Here is a 14,932-nt window from a genome sequence, read left to right on the forward strand (position 1 = left end):
GTCTTTTTATTTTTAAGAGAAACTGGGCTGGCAGGTAAGCTGTAGTTTCTCTCTGTCTCTGGCCCTCACTCCAGAACAGTCGGTGACGGTAATGCATCATAACGTTGGATGCCATCCACCAATAATCCCCACCGAAGAAGCATTCCTCCTGTGTTCCACAGTGCGTGTTGTAGAACGCTGGCGTTACTAGCCTTGTCAAGTTCTGCTGAGCAAGTTTGCTGCACAGCAGGTTATTTGTAATATTTTGTCGAATCTCGCACCAGCTCCTCTCAGGTCTTGTTCTCTAACATTGTATTGTTTCTATCTTTAACCTTGCTGATGAAGTCAGTTGGTCCTTGCTGCTTAATGCTTTAGTTTTATTTCGTTGTCAATTGCAATTTCTATCCCTTGTTCCTCTCATATAATGGCCCAACAAGCTGCTTGCTTTCACACCGTTTCCTCTCCGACAAGCTGGCCAACTCCATGGTCCATTTCCACGTGCCCGCCCGAACGCATTTCCCAAAGATCCATGACTCTGCTTCACTGAACGTACCAGCACATCTTCCGGCCACATGCCCTGCTCCTTTGTGTACCTATTTACCATATTGGCCACATCCATATCCTGCAGACCGACCTTCTCACTCTAGAAATGCCATCTTCATGTCACTGCATGGTCCAGCCATGATTGTTCTCACTTTTGTTGCTATCTCCCTCATGCCCCCACTAAACTAATTCTCACTCTCTCTGTTTGGTTGACTATGGCTGCCAATCCTGGTGGGACCACAACCACCTCCACCCATGTTGCTACGGCATGAGGACACCACGCATCCAAGGGCCACCATGATAACATCGCAACACCACCAACTTGGCTTCCAAGTCTCAGATCAGGCCTGAAAGACTTCGACCCAGGCCCCCAAACCAGCTCTGGACCTGGCTTCTCCCTCAGCCTCAGATTACGACTTGACATTGGACACAGCCTAAGTCAAACAGCAGCTACCCCCAACAGCTCAGCAGGCCCACATTCTTTCCCGCCCTCTATCTAATACCCGACACAGGTACACATCCCTCTCCCTTATCTCATCCACTCTCCAAGCCGGCAGTGCACTACCTGCATCCAATGGCCTCTCTGGCCCCCAGGCTCCCTTGCTTCTTGCAACTACTTTTTATTCCGGCCCCACTGATCGCTGCTATGGAAGTGGCTCACCTACCCTCTCTGCCAGCGTCAGCCTATCTCTCTCAGCATACTGCTTCCTCTACCCCCCCATATGCTCTGTCTCTGCCGCTGGTGCAACTGGTTTTCCAGTTGCCCGCTCTGGCCTCCCGGCTCCCTTGCCAGCTCGATTTTCACAGCCTTTGGATCCTCTTGCCCCCAGGTCTCACTTGCTCCATGTGTGCTTCTCTGGCAGCAGCTCACCCTCTTTCTCTGTCAGTGTTGACTGCTTTCCCTCAGGTCTCGCTGACCTCCTGGCTACCTTGCCTGCTCCTTCTTCACAGCCTCTGGCTCCCCTCCCCCATGCCCAGGTCCTCCTGGCCCCGTCTCAATCCAGTGATTCACCCTCTATCTGCCAGTGTTGACCACTTTCACTCAGGCCCCGCTGCCACCACTGCAATGTCTCCTCTGCTCTCTGCCAGCAACGAATCCTCACATCCCCCACCTACTTAGCCAGATGTGCCCACTGCCACCACAGCAGTGCTGCCACTGGCCTTCCCAGCTGCAACCCTGTCCCAGTTCAGTGAACCAACTGCTTCGCGGTTCATCATAACTGCTGGCCGTCTGGCCCTGGCTATAGCCACCAGAAACTCTCCCCACCTCAGGCCCCGCTGGCCCATGACTGTGACACACAGTGGTGGCTCATCCCCTCTGCCAGTGACGACTTCTCTTTTCATTGCTGGTCCCATGACTGCAATCTGTGCAGTGCGTCACCTTCCATCCCTACCAGCCATGAAATCCCAGACGGTTACGTGCCAACTAATCCTGCAGCGGTTCGGCCCCTGGTTTTACCAGCTGAAACCCTCTCCTCGATCAGTGAACCATCTGCCTCTGTTCAAGTCTTCAACTGCCTGCCACAGCCCAGCCTTGCCAATATCCCCCAATCTCCTTTTTCATCCTCTCTGTATGCATCCAGATGCTGAGGTTATTTCTCCATCGCAGTCTCTACGCTGGGATTTGTTTATTTTGGTGTTCTTTGGCTTCCTGCGATGTTCTGAGTTTATATCCTAATTTTCTACCTACATCTCTTCTCAGCATATCAGACATCGCCATCCTCGACAAAGATACCTTCACCATCACACAGGAAACTGACCAGTTTGGCAGAACCTCAAGTCTACCTGTTCTGGCTAACATCTGCCTTTACTAACCACTCACCTACTTCCTACAGCTCGGACAATCTCAACATGCCTCACTCTGATCCACTGTTCATCACCAAATGTGGTTTCATCGCCTCACCAATGGTTCCATTCCCATCTGAGACAAATACGATCACTGTATGGCTATCTTGTTGATCAATTCTCCGGACACTACTTCCACATCGGCGCTGCATCCATGGAATCTCGAAACAGCATCCCAGACCATACCATACAATTCCTTGCACGCTGGTCCTCTCAAGCCTATCGTCCAATAGAGCCCAAAGTGTTCTTCAATGGAAGCTTCGAGAACCTTTTCACGAGTGAGTTCCAAATCAAACTTTTTATTTTATTTATGAAGAACATTTCAAACAGGGAATGCAATGCAGTGTGCTTAACAGGAAAAAACTATGAAAATAAAAGCTGAAATATTTACTACACAACAAACATAAGATAAAATAATGACAAACTGAACAACTTAAAAGCACCCTAAGGAAAAGCAAAACTACAAATCTTTTAAGATTTCTTGTAAATATGTCCAGTTTCGGCCCCCCTCAGGTTCTCTGGCTGGGGGCATAATAACTAAAGGCTGCCTCTTGGTCCTAGGCTGTGGGGTAGTTTAAAGGCCAGTGCCAGAGGACCTGAGGGAACAGTATCAGACCCAAAATGTAACCTTGTGGAAGGCCACATGATATGTATTTTCTCTGAGGTCCTAAACCAATTTTAAAACTGGACTGGCGATGCCAACCCACCTCTCCAGTTTTTCCAGGAGGACATGATGGTCAACAGTGTTAAATGTAGCACTTTTTAAATCTCAGAGGACAAGGACAGAAAGCTGTTTGGCATCTAAGAACATTTACCACTTTAAGTAAGGCTGTCGCTTGGCTGTGATGGGCACAGAAATCAGATTGGAATTTTTCTGAAATACAGTTGTCACTTAAATCATTTAGCTGTTTGAACCCCAATTTCTCCAGACTTGTGCTTAAGAATGGAAGGTTGGAGATTATTCAGCTCAAAGCAATTTTGAACCAGTCTAGATTTCACCATAGCAATTTTTTGTGCAGTGGGGAAAGTGCCTGTGAACAGGGAATGATAAACAATATTTTGCACTTCAGATATGTAATTCACCCTTTTGAAGGTGGTGGGGATAATATTGAGAAGGCAGGTAGAAGGTTTAAGTTGTGATGCCACTTTCCTGAGCATGTCTGTGTCAACCAGGGACAATTAAATCCATAGTGCCTGTGTGTGTGGTAGGCTAGGGCACATATTATCAAACTTCTCATCAGGTCTTGCTTGACTGATACCCAGCCTAATGTTGGTTATCTTATCTCTGAAATATGCAGCAAACTCATCACATTTAGATGTGGAGGAAGGTTCGCAGGTTTGTGGGGGTAGGCTTTATCAGGCCATCCATGGTTGAGAAGAGCACTCTCGACTTATTCTGATTAATAATGATCAAGTTAGACATCAACATCAGGAGAGCACACATGCTCATCTCTCAGAACCTGCATTAACTCAAGCAGTGTCCTCTAGTCCCTGCCTCCTATTACGGACATCATCTACCTCACGCACTGAATCCTACCGATCCAGCCAAAAGAGGATTGGCTTCCTAGCTGAACCTGGTTCCTCAAGGTTTTCTTCCTTCAAGGGATTTTTTTCTTTCTTGCCACATTCACTTCTTCTTGCTCTCCTGGGGTCTACACGCTGTACTACCTCAACTACACTGCTCAAAAAAATAAAGGGAACACTTAAACAACACAATGTAACTCCAAGTCAATCACACTTCTGTGAAATCAAACTGTCCACTTAGGAAGCAACAATGATTGACAATAAATTTCACATGCTGTTGTGCAAATGGAATAGACAACAGGTTGAAATTATAGGCAATTAGCAAGACACCCCCAATAAAGGAGTGGTTCTGCAGGTGGTGACCACAGACCACTTCTCAGTTCCTATGCTTCCTGGCTGATGTTTTGGTCACTTTTGAATGCTGGCGGTGCTTTCACTCTAGTGGTAGCATGAAACGGAGTCTACAACACACACAAGTGGCTCAGGTAGTGCAGCTCATCCAGGATGGCACATCAATGCGAGCTGTGGCAAGAAGGTTTGCTGTGTCTGTCAGCGTAGTGTCCAGAGCATGGAGGCGCTACCAGGAGACAGGCCAGTACATCAGGAGACGTGGAGGAGGCCGTAGGAGGGCAACAACCCAGCAGCAGGACCGCTACCTCCGCCTTTGTGCAAGAAGGAGCAGGAGGAGCACTGCCAGAGCCCTGCAAAATGACCTCCAGCAGGCCACAAATGTGCATGTGTCTGCTCAAACGGTCAGAAACAGACTCCATGAGGGTGGTATGAGGGCCCGATGTCCACAGGTGGGGGTTGTGTTTACAGCCCAACCGTGCAGGACGTTTGGCATTTGCCAGAGAACACCAAGATTGGCAAATTCGCCACTGGCGCCCTGTGCTCTTCACAGATGAAAGCAGGTTCACACTGAGCACATGTGACAGACGTGACCGAGTCTGGAGACGCCGTGGAGAACGTTCTGCTGCCTGCAACATCCTCCAGCATGACTGGTTTGGCGGTGGGTCAGTCATGGTGTGGGGTGGCATTTCTTTGGGGGCCGCACAGCCCTCCATGTGCTCGCCAGAGGTAGCCTGACTGCCGTTAGGTACCGAGATGAGATCCTCAGACCCCTTGTGAGACCATATGCTGGTGCGGTTGGCCCTGGGTTCCTCCTAATGCAAGACAATGCTAGACCTCATGTGGCTGGAGTGTGTCAGCAGTTCCTGCAAGAGGAAGGCATTGATGCTATGGACTGGCCCGCCCGTTCCCCAGACCTGAATCCAATTGAGCACATCTGGGACATCATGTCTCGCTCCATCCACCAACGCCACGTTGCACCACAGACTGTCCAGGAGTTGGCGGATGCTTTAGTCCAGGTCTGGGAGGAGATCCCTCAGGAGACCATCCGCCACCTCATCAGGAGCATGCCCAGGCGTTGTAGGGAGGTCATACAGGCACGTGGAGGCCACACACAGTACTGAGCCTCATTTTGACTTGTTTTAAGGACATTACATCAGTTGGATCAGCCTGTAGTGTGGTTTTCCACTTTAATTTTGAGTGTGACTCCAAATCCAGACGACCATGGGTTGATAAATTTGATTTCCATTGATAATTTTTGTGTGATTTTGTTGTCAGCACATTCAACTATGTAAAGAAAAAAGTATTTAATAAGAATATTTCATTCATTCAGATCTAGGATGTGTTATTTTAGTGTTCCCTTTATTTTTTGGAGCAGTGTATATTGCCAACCATTCAGCACCTGCAGTCCAGAATGGCTCACTTCCTCTCCAGAGTAATTTGGCCTTCTCTTCTTGGGGATTGGCACTACCAGGGCCTGACGATAATGTCTACCTGAGACGCCAAACCAAAATCTAAAGTCCACTTCCGGATCCTTCATCTGGAGCCTTCGGCTTTATCCGACCCATTTTCATTCCCCTCCTGAATTTTTCTCATGTCCATTAAATTTGCTCTAAATATTTTTAACTAATTACAATGTCTGGTCCTTAAACTTGAGAAATATGGGTTATTAAGGTTATGAATTTAAAAATAGAAGCACATTTATCTGTGCTGCGTATGGGTACATTTGTGATAAAGGCCTGCAATTAATACCTCATAGATGCAATTGGTAAAATGTAGTGATGTCGACAGTACTTGAGAATAAAATCACACTCTTGTTTATCACAAATGTTCTGTTATCTGGTGCTTCCTTTCTCTGGCGAGGATATTAGTGGATAGCAGATGCAGCGCCTTTAAAAACACCTCAAGACACCCTTGCAAAGCACCTGCCTAATTTCCACCTGACGTTTCCATGTCATCTTTTCAGATGCAGAGAAAATTAACTTGCCGTGACCCAAGAATTGTAGTCCACCATTGTCAAGGTGGCTGCTTGCTGGAGGAACATTTTGCACAGCGCTCTCTCACCTGCATATAGGCTTTGTAAGCAGTGATGTGGTACATTTTTTTTTGTTAAACTATAAACTCCAGTGGACGATCAAGATAATGAGACAGTTTTTTGTTTTATTTGGCCTTGTACAGCCACTTGCCGTTGGTCAGTTGAGCTCGACTCCAAGCTGGGGTAGTTCATTTCACGTCTCACTGGGCATCGGCTTGTGCCGCATCTCGTGAGAGGGTGGAGTTAGCCGTTTGAGTAGTGAATTTGCTTGCTAACTGGGCAAACTCTGGACTGATGGTTATTGCATCATGGTAGTCACGGTGCTTTCAAGACAACTGGGAACATTGGAGGTGGGGGGGAACGAGGTCAAATCATGTCAGTGATTGGAAGGTCGGAGCTCTAGAAAGATGTTAGTCTCAGTGGAGGGAGCAGCAAAGGGTCCGCCCCTCATGGTCCCTGCTCTCTCCTTCCTTTCCTCTGGTGAGACTGACCAGAGAGAGGGGACACAGTCTTCCACCTGACGGCAAACTGGAGTTGCACCGCATCTGCCTCATGCACAAATTCATGTTGGTCTTATGACCAGAAAATGTGAAATATTCCTCTATTAAAATAGACAAGACACCCTGCTAATAATAATAAAAACTGCAGCGCGGGTGGAAGTAGGGAGAAGCGTTTCTAATGTTGTAAGAGTCTTGAATAAAAACTGTGACAATGCTGAATAAAAACTTAGACATGAACTCAATAAAAACAGCAGCTATTTGCCCTATTCTATTAGTCTTTCTCTCTGGTCATGGTTTTAAAAGTTACGAAATCTCACATAGGCTAGGGGTTGTGGAAGCTGTAGGAACAGTGATATGAGCTAACCGAGTAGGCACACTAGATGGCTTTTCTACATAAATTACTTCTAGGAATGCTTTGACTGATTTGGTTGGTGACCACTGGATTAGTGTCCGCACTGAGATTAAAAGGTTGGGATTACGATCCCCATCTGAGTCATACCAAAGACTGTAAAAATGGGACCTGGTGCTCCTCTGCTTGGCACTCAGCATTACGGAGATAGATTGGGGGTAAGGCCCTGCAATAGACTAGCGTCCTGTCCAGGGGCTGTACTTGTGCAGCAAGCTGCCTCACACTACAGAAACACTAGATAGGCTCCTGCTCCTATTAGCTCTTCCGATTGCACAAGCCAATGCTCGTGCAAGGCTACTTAGTATACCTATTCTAGCCTTTGTCTTCAATTCAGTGCCTTTGAACATTGAATGAACTACTGTAGAATATTCTTTGTGTTCACAGTTGGCAATGCATATAGTAGTTCGTCCTACCAATAGAAGTCTTAATGCCATAGGGACATTCATATAGAGCATCAAAGAGTACTATCAAATATTTGTAGCCATAGAAATGCTGGGTAACTATTCTGTGATGTTGATGACAGATCATTTAAAGAGGGTTGTATTCTGGGAAATGAGTGGTCGGGGGAGGGTTGATCCCATGGGTTCAAGATTTTATATATAATTCAGATACAAATCTCATATCAATTGGCTGTTCAATAACAGTACGTACCGGTGGCTTAGTAATATTTTTGTAGGGGAGAGAGCACATTTTTTTCTCAGTTTGACAGATGTAGCCAATTGAATAGCCTATTATTATAGAAATCAAATCAAATTTGTATTTCACGCTTCGTAAACAGGTGTAGACTAACAACGAAATGCTTACTTTTGGGTCCTTTTCCAACAATGCAGAATTAAGATGAAGATTTAAAAAAAATATATAGAAATATGCATAAAATGCAACCTCCAATTGCAACGTCTGCCCATGCCTCCACATATTGTCTAAATATTTTTTCTTTATATATGTTTAATACCCTCAAACACCAAGTTAGGCATAGGCTACCTAATTTCAAAATAGGCCATCATCAATGCCAATCGTGAATTATAATTCTTCACGTTTTACCGGTGAAATGTCCAAACTGCAACTCCATTAAAATCTTCTTGAATTACCTTTTCGTGTGCGAATTAGTGTTGGTGTTGACTATTAGCCTTGTATTTTGTTTCAATCAAGTCATATATCCTGCCCAGTGGAGGCTGCTAAGGGGAGGACGGCTCATAATAATGGCCAGAACGGAGTGAATTTTGAGGGGTTTGTCATGCGTTTGATACCATTCCATTCACTCCATTCCAGCCACTGCACTCCATTTCTGCCATTATTATGAGCAGTCCTCCCCTCAGCAGCCTCCACTGATTTGCCTGGTGGCACGCTCTGAGTTTTGATGCATTTTCATAATTTTTTGACTTTTCAGCTTTAGCTAAGCATCCTAAAATCTCATTAGAAATGAGGATGTGTTTTTAGTGTAACAGTAACGTTAGAGGCCTACAATGCTATGCTATTATATTCAGTTCTGTTATGTAACATGCAAATTAATCATCATGTGATCTTGCAAGACATTGATTCAGTTTTGAGATAACTTTACTTAACGAGCACCATTGTGAGAAGTTATAATCTTCTACTTGTAATAGAAATTTGTCTTGGCACCTAAAACCCTCACACACTTTTACAGATGCACAATTGAGAGCATCCTGTCGGGCTATATCACCGCCCGCAACTGCAGAGCTCACCAGAATGTGGTGCAGCCTGCCCAAAGCATCACCAGGGGCAAACTACTTGCCCTCCAGGACACCTATAGCACCCGATGTCACAGGAAGGTCAAAAGGATCCGGACAACAACCACCTTTACTGACCTCCAGAAGGTGAGTGCATCAAAGCTGGAACCAAAAAAACGGAAAAACAGCTATCTCAAGGCCATCAGACTGTTAAATAGCCTTCACTAGCACATTAGTGGCTGCTGCCTATAGACCTAGACTTGAAATCACTGGCCACTTTAATAAATGGAACACTAGTTCCTTTAATAATGTTTACATAGTTTGCATTACTCATACGTATATACTGTATTCTATTCTACTGTATCTTAGTCTATGCCGCTCTGACATTGCTCGTCCATATATTTATATATTCTTAATTCCATTCCTTTACTTAGATTTGTGTGTATTGGGTATATGTTGTGAAATTGTTAGATATTACTTGTTAGATATTACTGCACTGTCGGAGCTAGAAACATAAGCATTTCGCTACACCCGCAATAACATCTGTTAAACATGTGTATGTAACCAATTAAATGTGATTTAATTTGAATAAGTGATGCTGAAGGATAGCTGAAAGATAGCTCTGCCATTTGGCCAGTTCACTAACAAACAACAATTTCCAGTAGGCCTATATCCTAATAGCTATATCATGTAGTCGTAGGCCTAAATGTAGACTATAGCCTGATGTAAATACAAATACATTTAACTTAAAAATCTAGAGTTGATGTCCCCACCACGTGGAAATTGAATTAGCATAATAAAAAAGACCCCATAAAAATCTGTCTGTGAAAGCTAGATATCAGTTGTTTTGCATGGGGTATGTCTCAATCGATCACATCCACCGATGTCAGCCATCTGCAGCTGTGGTGAAAGGTAGCAAAGCTACAGCGGTGTGTCAGACCATGAGACATACAAAAATAATCAGTCTTATCGCGAAAACGTCTATCGTTTCTGAGCAGAAAGATGAGACACTCACGAACACGATGGTGTTCTCTGTTTTGCTCTACACGCTGCAAAGACACCCTAACTCTTCGCCATTGTACACGATGGCCCATTGCTCTGAGACTTCCTTTGACCATTCTAAAGCCCGCATGGGGCATCCTTGCCTTAATGGCGCTGACTTTCTGGTCTAACTCTTCATCTGAGATATCAGAATAGCATTCCCTGACAGACATATTATGTTCTTTCATCCTTCTGTAAAAAAAGCTAACTGTTACACTGTCATGAAATATGATTATATATTGACTATGAAACTAATAGGACATGGCCTGCTTATGAGTTGCCATGAAAGAAAGTTTGATTAGTTCAACTGAAATGACAAGAACAGGTGTTCGTAGCTAAATGCTTTTGGTAAGCTTGAGAATACAAATTGTATGATTTATCATTCTACGGTGTGTATGTGTGTAATGTAGTAGAATGTTATGAACCGACACTAAATCGTAGAAGCTAACTACCTGCTATGTAAAAGTTGGATGGAAGAACGCCCAGTGCTGCTTACCTGAGATGCCATCATCACACAGTCCTTCTTCGTAGGTGTCCGCTATGACTTCCTTTGTGTTGGAAAAAAGGTGCTTTCAGGAAGAAAAAAAATTGATTGAAAATAAAGAAGTTGTGCTCTTGACAAAAATACACAAATGTACCTCAATAGCATATAACAATTTGCCTGTGAATAACCAGACCGTCATACAAACTTGCTCTGCAGAATTCTTGACACATAACTGAAGGTGCTGCCATAACCTGCCACCACGCCAACAAGCGAGCCACTCAGGCGCATAATGACGCGTGGAAGAGGGCGAAGAACGAGTTGGGAGTAACAACAATTTGTTGCAAGTTGGGGAGGGGGGCTAATAGCTGAACAATAGACTATTCAACCTTTACTAAAGACCAGTCTCAATGTCAACAGTGAAGAGGCGACTGGCCTTCTAGGCAGAGTTGCAAAGAAAAAGCCATATCTCAGACTGGCCAATAAAAAGACAAGATCAAGATGGGTAAAAGAACACAGACACTGGATATAGGAACCCTGCCTAAAAGGCCATCATCGTGGAGTCGCCTCTTCACTGTTGACATTGAGACTGGTGTTTTGCTATTATTTAATGGTACTATTTAATGAAGCTGCCAGTTGAGGACTTGTGAGGCATCTGTTTCTCAAACTAGACACTTTGATGTACTTGTCCTCTTGCTCAGTTGTGCACCAAGGCCTCCCACTCCTCTTTCTATTCTGGTTAGAGCCAGTTTGCGCTGTTCTGTGAAGGGAGTAGTACACAGCATTGTACAGGAATAGACTGACATGTTTCAGAAGAAATGTCTTTGTTTCCTGCCATTTTGAGCCTGTTACTGAACCCACAAATGCTGATGCTCCAGATACTCAACTAGTCTAAAGAAGGCCAGTTTTATTGCTTCTTTAATCAGGACAACAGTTTTCAGCTGTGCTAACATAATTGCAAAAGGGTTTTCTAATGATAAATTAGCCTTTTAAAATGATAAACTTGAATTAGCTAACACAATGTGCCATTGGAACATAGGAGTGATGGTTGCTTATAATGGGCCTCTGTACACCTATGTAGATATTCCATAAAAAAATCTGCCATTTTCAGTTACAATAGTCATTTACAACATTAACGATAACTACACTGTACAGTGGCTTGCGAAAGTATTCACCCCCTTGGCATTTTTACTATTTTGTTGCCTTACAACCTGGAAAAAAAATATTTTTTGGGGGGGTAATCATTTGATTTACACACCATGCCTACCACTTTGAAGATGCAACATATAATTTTTTATTGTGAAACAAACAAGAAATAAGACAAAAAAAGGTAAACTTGAGCGTGCATAACTATTCACCCCCCAAAGTCAATACTTTGTAGAGCCACCTTTTGCAGCAATTACAGCTGCAAGTATCTTGGGGTATGTCTCTATAAGCTTGGCACATCTAGCCACTGGGATTATTGCCCATTCTTCAAGGCAATACTGCTCCAGCTCCTTCAAGTTGGTGTACAGAAATCTTTAAGTCATACCACAGATTCTCAATTGGATTGAGGTCTGGGCTTTAACTAGGCCATCCAAGACATGTAAATGTTTCCCCTTAAACCACTCGAGTGTTGTTTTAGCAGTATGCTTAGGGTCATTATCCTGCTGGAAGGTGAACCTCCGTCCCAGTCTCAAATCTCTGGAAGACTGAAACAGGTTTCCCTCAAGGATTTCCCTGTATTTAGTGCCATACATCATTCCTTCAATTCTGACCAGTTTCCCAGTCCCTGCTGATGGAAAAACATCCCCAAGGCATGATGCTGCCACCACCATGCTTCACTGTGGGGATAGGGTCTCGGGGGGATGAGAGGTGTTGGGTTTGTGCCAGACATAACGTTTTCCATGATGGCCAGAAAGCTCTCATCACCCTGAGTACCTTCTTCCATATGTTTGGAGAGTCTCCCACATGTCTTTTGGCAAACACCAAACGTGTTTGCTTATTTTTTTCTTTAAGCAATGTATTTTTTTCTGGCCAGTTCCGTAAATCCTAGCTGTGTGGAGTGTACTGCTTAAAGTGGTCCTATGGACAGATACTCCAATCTCCGCTGTGGAGCTTTGCAGCTCCTTCAGGGTTATCTTTGGTCTCTTTGTTGCCTCTCTGATTAATGCCCTCCTTGCCTGCTCCGTGCGTTTTGGTGGGTGGCCCTCTCTTGGCAGGTTTGTTGTGGTGCCATATTCTTTCAATTTTTTAATAATGTATTTAATGGTGCTCCTTGGGATGTTCAAAGTTTCTGATATTGTTTTATAACCCAATCCTGATTTGTACTTCTCCACAACTTTGTCCCTGACCTGTTTGGAGAGCTCCTTGGTCTTCATGGTGCCGCTTGCTTGGTGGTGCCCCTTGCTCAGTGGTGTTGCAGATTCTGGGTCCTTACAGAACAGATATATATATATATATATATATATATATATATATATATATATATATATATACAGTGGGGAGAACAAGTATTTGATACACTGCCGATTTTGCAGGTTTTCCTACTTACAAAGCATGTAGAGGTCTGTAATTATTATCATAGGTACACTTCAACTGTGAGAGACGGAATCTAAAACAAAAATCCAGAAAATCACATTGTATGATTTTTAAGTAATTCATTTGCATTTTATTGCATTACATAAGTATTTGATCACCTACCAACCAGTAAGAATTCCGGCTCTCACAGACCTGTTAGTTTTTCTTTAAGAAGCCCTCCTGTTCTCCACTCATTACCTGTATTAACTGCACCTGTTTGAACTCGTTACCTGTATAAAAGACACCTGTCCACACACTCAATCAAACAGACTCCAACCTCTCCACAATGGCCAAGACCAGAGAGCTGTGTAAGGACATCAGGGATAAAATTGTAGACCTGCACAAGGCTGGGATGGGCTACAGGACAATAGGCAAGCAGCTTGGTGAGAAGGCAACAACTGTTGGCGCAATTATTAGAAAATAGAAGAAAATAGAAGAAGTTCAAGATGATGGTCAATCACCCTCGGTCTGGGGCTCCATGCAAGATCTCACCTCGTGGGGCATCAATGATCATGAGGAAGGTGAGGGATCAGCCCAGAACTACACGGCAGGACCTGGTCAATGACCTGAAGAGAGCTGGGACCACAGTCTCAAAGAAAACCATTAGTAACACACTACGCCGTCATGGATTAAAATCCTGCAGCGCACACAAGGTCCCCCTGCTCAAGCAGGCGCATGTCCAGGCCCGTCTGAAGTTTGCCAATGACCATCTGGATGATCCAGAGGAGGAATGGGAGAAGGTCATGTGGTCTGATGATTCAAAAATAGAGCTTTTTGGTCTAAACTCCACTCGCCGTGTTTGGAGGAAGAAGAAGGATGAGTACAACCCCAAGAACACCATCCCAACTGTGAAGCATGGAGGTGGAAACATCATTCTTTGGGGATGCTTTTCTGCAAAGGGGACAGGACGACTGCACCGTATTGAGGGGAGGATGGATGGGGCCATGTATTGCGAGATCTTAGCCAACAACCTCCTTCCCTCAGTAAGAGCATTGATGATGGGTCGTGGCTGGGTCTTCCAGCATGACAACGACCCGAAACACACAGCCAGGGCAACTAAGGAGTGGCTCCGTAAGAAGTATCTCAAGGTCCTGGAGTGGCCTAGCCAGTCTCCAGACCTGAACCCAATAGAAAATCTTTGGAGGGAGCTGAAAGTCCGTATTGCCCAGCGACAGCCCCGAAACCTGAAGGATCTGGAGAAGGTCTGTATGGAGGAGTGGGCCAAAATCCCTGCTGCAGTGTGTGCAAACCTGGTCAAGAACTACAGGAAACGTATGATCTCTGTAATTGCAAACAAAGGATTCTGTACCAAATATTAAGTTCTGCTTTTCTGATGTATCAAATACTTATGTCATGCAATAAAATGCTAATTAATTACTTAAAAATCATACAATGTGATTTTTGGGATTTTTGTTTTAGATTCCGTCTCTCACAGTTGAAGTGTACCTATGATAAAAATTACAGACCTCTACATGCTTTGTAAGTAGGAAAATCGGCAAAATCGGCAGTGTATCAAATACTTGTTCTCCCCACTGTATATATATACTGAGATCATGTGACAGATCATGTGACACTTAGATTGCACACAGGTGGACTTTATTTAACTAATTATGTGACTTCTGAAGGTAATTGGTTGCACCAGATCGTATTTAGGGGCTTCATAGCAAAGGGGTTGAATACATATGCACACAAGTTATTTTTTTCATTTCACTTCACCCATTTGGACTATTTTGTGTATGTCCATTACATGAAACACAAATAAAAATCAATTTAAATTACAGGTTGTAATGCAACAAAATAGGAAGAACGCCAAGGGGATGAATACTTTTGCAAGACACTGTATTTCTGATCAATTAGATGTTATTTGAATGGACAAAAAATTTGCTTTTCTTTCAAAAACAAGGACATTTCTAAGTGATCCCATACTTTTGAACGGTAGTGCATATATATAAATATATATTTTTTGTTTTGCTAATTAAA

Source organism: Salvelinus alpinus, chromosome 1 (genome assembly GCF_045679555.1).
Source record: "Salvelinus alpinus chromosome 1, SLU_Salpinus.1, whole genome shotgun sequence".
Lineage (NCBI taxonomy): Eukaryota > Metazoa > Chordata > Actinopteri > Salmoniformes > Salmonidae > Salvelinus > Salvelinus alpinus.